Below are 6288 nucleotides of genomic sequence, written 5' to 3'. Positions count from 1 at the left end.
CCACCTGCCCGCGTGACGGCCGCCCGGGGCCACGTGATGGCGGCGCCGCCGCCCCGCCCCCAGGCGCGGCCGTTACGGGCGGGCACGGCAATGGCGGCGCCGCCCGGCGCGGGGCTCTGCGGGGCACAAGGCGCGCTCGGGTCGTGGTCCCGAACCGGCGCTGCCCGGGACACGGCGCGGGGGACACTGCGGATAGGGGGGGGGAATCGATTCAACCCCAGCTTACATCTGCAGATCCATGCAAGATCACTAATCAACTACTGAAACTTCATAATGAAAGAAACGGTGATCTATTCTGTACAAGTCAGGCCACTAAGCTAGTTTGTTAGGCATTTAATATTGCCATCCAATATCTACTGTTCTCACCTGTACACAGTAAGAGTTTTCACTAACACATTGTTCATGCATGCTAAAATTCATTTACACAAAGGTAAAAGTAATTTGTTTAAAATGCACTTTCATATCCTTTAAAGTTGTCTTCGCTCCTACCTTCTGACATGCCACCTTGAGTTATATCTACAAATCTTTCCTTATAAGAATCACTTTAGTCCTTGAAGCCTTCAGCAATCCTTATTTTGCTTTGTTGTCTGAATAGAGACTTTAAAAATAGTATGGATTTAACAAAGCACCACTGAACAACTGAACAAAGAGCCCAGAACTTCAAGGTTTGGACTAGATGACCTCTAGAGCTCCCTTCCAACCTTCAGCATTCTATGATTCTAAGGTAAATATTCTTAAGGATCATACCTGGATTACTGTTCTTTATACTTACCTGTATAAGTTCTTCATACTTACCTGTAAAATGTAAATCCCTTAATCCTGTGGTCTAGATGAATCAACAAAGTAGGACAAAAAGTAGCACCCACAAATGAAATCACTGTTCTGAGTAACCTGAGTGACCCAAGTTCCTGCAAATTTGCAGTCCATGTATTAGCACATATTGCCCCTGCACTGCAGCTGGGGCACAATCTGCCATCTGGAACCAGCCCCTCCTCGGCAGCGGTGGACAACGTACCGGCTTCCCTTCCTTCCCTGGGCTCCATGGTCACACAGACAGCTCAAGAGCCAGCACTGTTTCTGCGATGTCTCAGATACTGCACTGCAGCACAGGAACATTTCTCAGGGTGGGCAGAAGGGAAAAAGTACAAAAATATATGATCTCTAGCTCAAAATGCTGTTATTACTGCTTTTTATGTGTCAGTCGTCTGCATGCTGACCAGACTGCAGTCAGGTCTCAAACCTAGAGGTATAACTTGGCAAGAGGGAGAATATAACTATGTAACGCTGTACAGTGGGAAGAGGCAAGAAGTATTTTCACTCATTGGTGAAACAACCGGACAATGTTGAGTCCAAGCACACACAGAAATCTAATGAGCAAACATATTTGAGCAAGAAAGATTCTCCTTATCACTGACAACTCCTTCCATGAATTACAAATACCAGTCAGAGAGAAAATGCAGTACTGGGTGCTTCCTTTGGACCAGCCTCTTGAAGGGTGATAAGGTATTTTTTTCCGTGATCTTTACCAACTACTTGTCTTGGTATGAAAACATGGATACCTTATTTTTGAAAGATGATTACATTAGGTCAGTCATTTGATAAAGGCCTTTACTGCAACAGATAGGAAAGGGCATGTGTAGGACCCTGTTTTCCATAAGACTGCAGTATTTCCACAGTTTCATGGTTATGGGAATAAAGGAGTACCAACTACCAAAACTGATCTCAAGCTTCTCTGCATGTTCAGAAGAGTAAAAAGCTCAACTTCATAAGACATCAGGTTGAGCAGCAGGCCTGCTAACATCACGTCACTGAGAGGAGGCTGCTGCTAAGATGTGATGGAGTGCTAAAACCATACCAGCACCATGTCCAGATTCCAGATAAAGGTTATGGATGCTAAAACAGCATCCAAGGGGCAAAAAGAGGAATTTTGATTCCAGTTATATCCTCTGGAAACTGAACAAGCTGAGGATGTATATTCTAAAGCTAATTACAAAGATGGGGCTGTCTAGTGCTCAAAGATGTTTCTGCTGAGAGAGACAAGTCAGACTGGTTTTGGCCAACAAAAATGGGGGTGACCTGGCAACTTTAAAGAAAGGATAAACAGAAAATATGACAAAAGACTGCTTGAAGAAAATGATCCCAGCAGAGAAAATAAAGCTGGGCTGCTGGGAAACAGCATGAAAAACGTGTCTCACTGGAGAGTTCAAAGGAACTTAAATAGCAGCCAGCACACTCCACCCTGTGCATTCATTTGCTAAGCATGGCATGGGACTGCGAGCACACCTCGAGGGAAGCACCTGTGGAGAGAAAAAAACCATCTCCAGCTGCAGAACAAATCACGTTATCATATCCCCAGCATTACGTACAAGCAAACTATTGCTTGCTGATAGAGCAGCCTCTGTTTCTGTGCTGACAACTTCAAAGTTGGCATCATTAGTGCATCAGATCAATATTTAATTTGTCCCATACCTGCAACTCTAATGCTATTGCAGATACACAAGCATAACTGAAAGCACGATCCTGACAGCTGCAGTTCTCTTCAACTCTCCATAGCATCGTAAGTCCACCATCCTGATCTATAAAAATTTTCAAACCCCACAATACAAAACTACACAATATGCTAACATTTTTTTTTTTTACCTTCTGCTTGAGCAATGTTCTCAAACTTATTCTTCTCTCATTTTTGTCTGTATCTCATCTCTGTTCCCCCTACTACCCAGCTCTCACTCAGACATTCAGAAAATTTCAGCTTCCTTTGAAACTCCTAGACGACTCTTCACTACTACTATCTTTCTTGAACAGCCTCTAGCCGCTCAGCTCTGTTACGGAGCTCTTCAAAAGTCACGTTTTGGTCAGCCTCGAATTCTACAAAGATGCCCATTTCAGTCTGTTCCACAGAGATTTACTTTCTTGTGAAAGAATACAACAGAGATACAGATCAGTAAATGAGCATCGTGAACTTACCCTACACTTTCCCTTTTCTTTTTACTCTTTCTTGTTAACGGTTTAAAAATACTTATTATTAACATCCAATAATACTGAGTTCCTAGAGACATTGTTACTTTACTTACTTAAGAGGTGGAACTGTGGCTCTGAATTCCTTTGCAAAATATTCATTTTTGCAGTATTTCCAGCAAAAAGAAAATACAATTCCTCTGGTAGCCTCTCCTCTTTTTAAAAGGTTTTGCTTTCTCCTTTTCAATCAGAGAGATGGCAGGAAAGTTTTGCCCTTGAAATTCATAACTGTCTTCCCTGCAGACATGTGATGATGTGCTCATTATATCACGTCTCCTGTCTGCAAATTTTTTAACTTGGGAAAGCTGAGAGCAGAAACTGCTATTTTTGCTCCTGGTTAGAGGCTGTAGAAGTAATGCAAACTCAAAAATACAGTCTCAAACACTGATGTTAACACTGTCACTTTAAAACATGCTCGCCCAGGCTAACGTACATCCATAATTATTGCACTATGGCTGTCGTAAGAAGTATCTGAAAAAAGAAATGGACACATAGTATTAGTGAAAGCAATTCCCCACAAATTAACATGGCACTTACAGGTAACTAAATCATCAATTAGCTCTGTCATGTTAGATCAATAGGAAAAAAAATTGCCTTACTTTTCTAAGCTCTTTAATTTTTTTTTAATTTTATCACAAAAAAATCAAGGTTTATAAACTGCTCTTTGGAACCAAGTAAGCTTTTATTTGTCAAGAGACAAAAAGCAAGCTAAACATGGTATTGAAACAGAGCATAATGCTTGATCTACAAAGGATGTAACCTAATCTCTCAATCCAGAAATCAAGCTCTTCCAGGAAAAGTCTACATGAGCACATGTGTGAGTAAAGAGCAGTCAGCAAAACTGTTTTTTGTATCACACAAAAGTGAATGATAAGTGAGAAAACAAGGGTGACTATAAAAAGATCTTATGGTAACCGTATAAACCACATTGCGACAGTATTCATGAACGCTGAAGGGCAATGGGGTACAGCCTCCCTGTCAACATACTATTCTGCTGCACATATGGCCTGAGAGCAGGGCAGGACTTACAGGATTTGTGTATATAGTAGCTATAGTACCAGTACAGGGTTTTTTTGAGCCGTGTTACTGTAACTACATTGTTCATCTTATGCAAATAAGTTTATCAGTACATGCTTATGCTGATTTATGACAGTCTCCTAATAGAATCGTAATTTTGACATCCTGTGACAGCTATTTGAGTAGCTACACAAAAGACTAGAAGTTGGTTTAAAATGCTTCAAGCTCAATATAAAAAGTGGATGGATAAGCAACAGCACCAATTAAAGCTAATGGGGGCATTCTGGCCTCTGCAAGGTCAGGGACCATGTAAACAAATATAAAAATAATTGAGGCTCCCAAATCTCAGAAATGCACAGATAATAAATGATGCATCAAATGTTACATGAATACACTAAACAACTATTATATATATATTTGGAATAAACATGTGGTAAAACATGAATACAATTGTTTTATATGAAACTCCTCAAGAAAAGTCAACCATTATTGCAGACTGTGGGGCTGGGAAGACATTGGACAGAACGCATCAATATGAGACTGTTAAGCAAACAAAAATCTGAAGAGACATGGAAATAAAACAAAGTTTTCATAAATAAAACTTTTATGAAGATCATTAGTTCATTTTACTGTCATTTCAATACTGTCTCTGTGTTTCAACCAAAATATTACACAAAATATTTACAAAGTAATTTCCTATTAAAAAGATGCTATCTGAAAGAGCTTGAAGAAATTTGTTACTGCATGAAAATTAATACGTGTACAGACACAAACACATACACCTAAAATGCACACACACAGGGACAAAGGAGAAGATTTTAGGATAAGATTTCTGGCTTGTATGTGTTACTTACAGTTCATTGCAGAAAATCCTTCATCTTTAAAGTGAGATTGCCAATCCGCACCAAGGAGGCAAATAACTTCTTAAATGAAGTCGTTTTTCACTAGATATATGCATATTATTTTTATCAAAGACTTAAGATAAGCTACTCCTTTAAGATGAGCATCTCAGGCTCATAAGGATATTAAAGCCTACAGTCTATGAACAGCACTTTAAAATGTGAGCATTTTACTGTATCAGAGACTTTATCTATATTGATTTTTTTTATTAAGTTACTCAGCATTGCAGCTACCAGTGTAAATTGTCCACAGACCACAGCTGGTGCTCAGCTTTCTTTGGCTATTTATTTTTCTTCATCAGTACCAAATATTAAGCACTTTAAATGTAATCTTCTAGGTAGAAAGCAGCAGCAATTAGAGATGTTACTTAGGCACTCCTTTAAAGCTGGATCAAAAAAAAAAAACATTTGTAACAACATTCAGAGTCTCTTAAGGGCAGTAGCAGTAGCTGTCTTCTAATGTGCCACACAGCTCAGAGTGAGAACACATTTTGTAGTCTCTAGTGATAAATAGGTACTTACCTCTCCAAGAGAGAAAAATAAAAAGAAAATCACTGATCAGGATGTACTGTAATTACAGCCATTCAGAAATATGTTATAGTTGACCATTTCCTCTAAACAATTCAAGAAAAAAATCCCCTAAAATTTACGGGGGGAGGAAAAAAAAGTAAATGTAACAATTTAAATGCAAAGCCCACTATTAGCTTTAACTAAGGTTTTATAGCCACTATAACCCCTTTTATGCAATAAATAAACTAGGAACCAAAAATAACATGAAAATAATTGAATATGCCACAAGTTATCTAAACTAATTTCAGGACATCAAATGCCATGTAAATGTAATATCAAATATTATGAAGGCCATGCGTGGCATAACTGCCCAAGTTGTGATCCTTCTTGCGTGTAAATTGAGACACATAGCAAACAAATACTATACAAGTAATCTGGGTAATGCTTATTCAGTCATATCACTTACTGTAGGATCATGATGGTTTCCTGCCAGTGGCTCCACAGAAGCAATGAACACTCTCAGAGCTCGATCCCAAGACACTTACGAAATGAAGGATTGCACCCCTGGGAAGGACAAACTAACACATGGATGAGTCAAAGGCAGTCAGTCATCTGCACGTGAGCTCCTACGGCAATGTGATAACCAAAAGGTTAACAGGACCAGTTTAACATGATAGAGAGTTCATGCTTAAGAAAAAGTTTCAAAATGTGCTATTTCTCAAAGTTAGAACGTTTTGATAATGCTAGCACAAAAAAAGCCTCTTCCATGTTGCCTCTTATTCTTTGCAGATCTAGGTGTGGTATTGCTGCCTGTTGAGAAGTGACCACAGTCTCCACAGTACTGATC

Source organism: Tinamus guttatus, unplaced genomic scaffold (assembly GCF_059628265.1).
Source record: "Tinamus guttatus ecotype Peru unplaced genomic scaffold, ASM5962826v1 Tinamus_guttatus_pri_ptg000169l, whole genome shotgun sequence".
NCBI classification, from domain to species: domain Eukaryota; kingdom Metazoa; phylum Chordata; class Aves; order Tinamiformes; family Tinamidae; genus Tinamus; species Tinamus guttatus.
The sequence above is the reverse complement of the archived record's forward strand: the minus strand, read 5'-3'. Positions refer to the sequence as shown.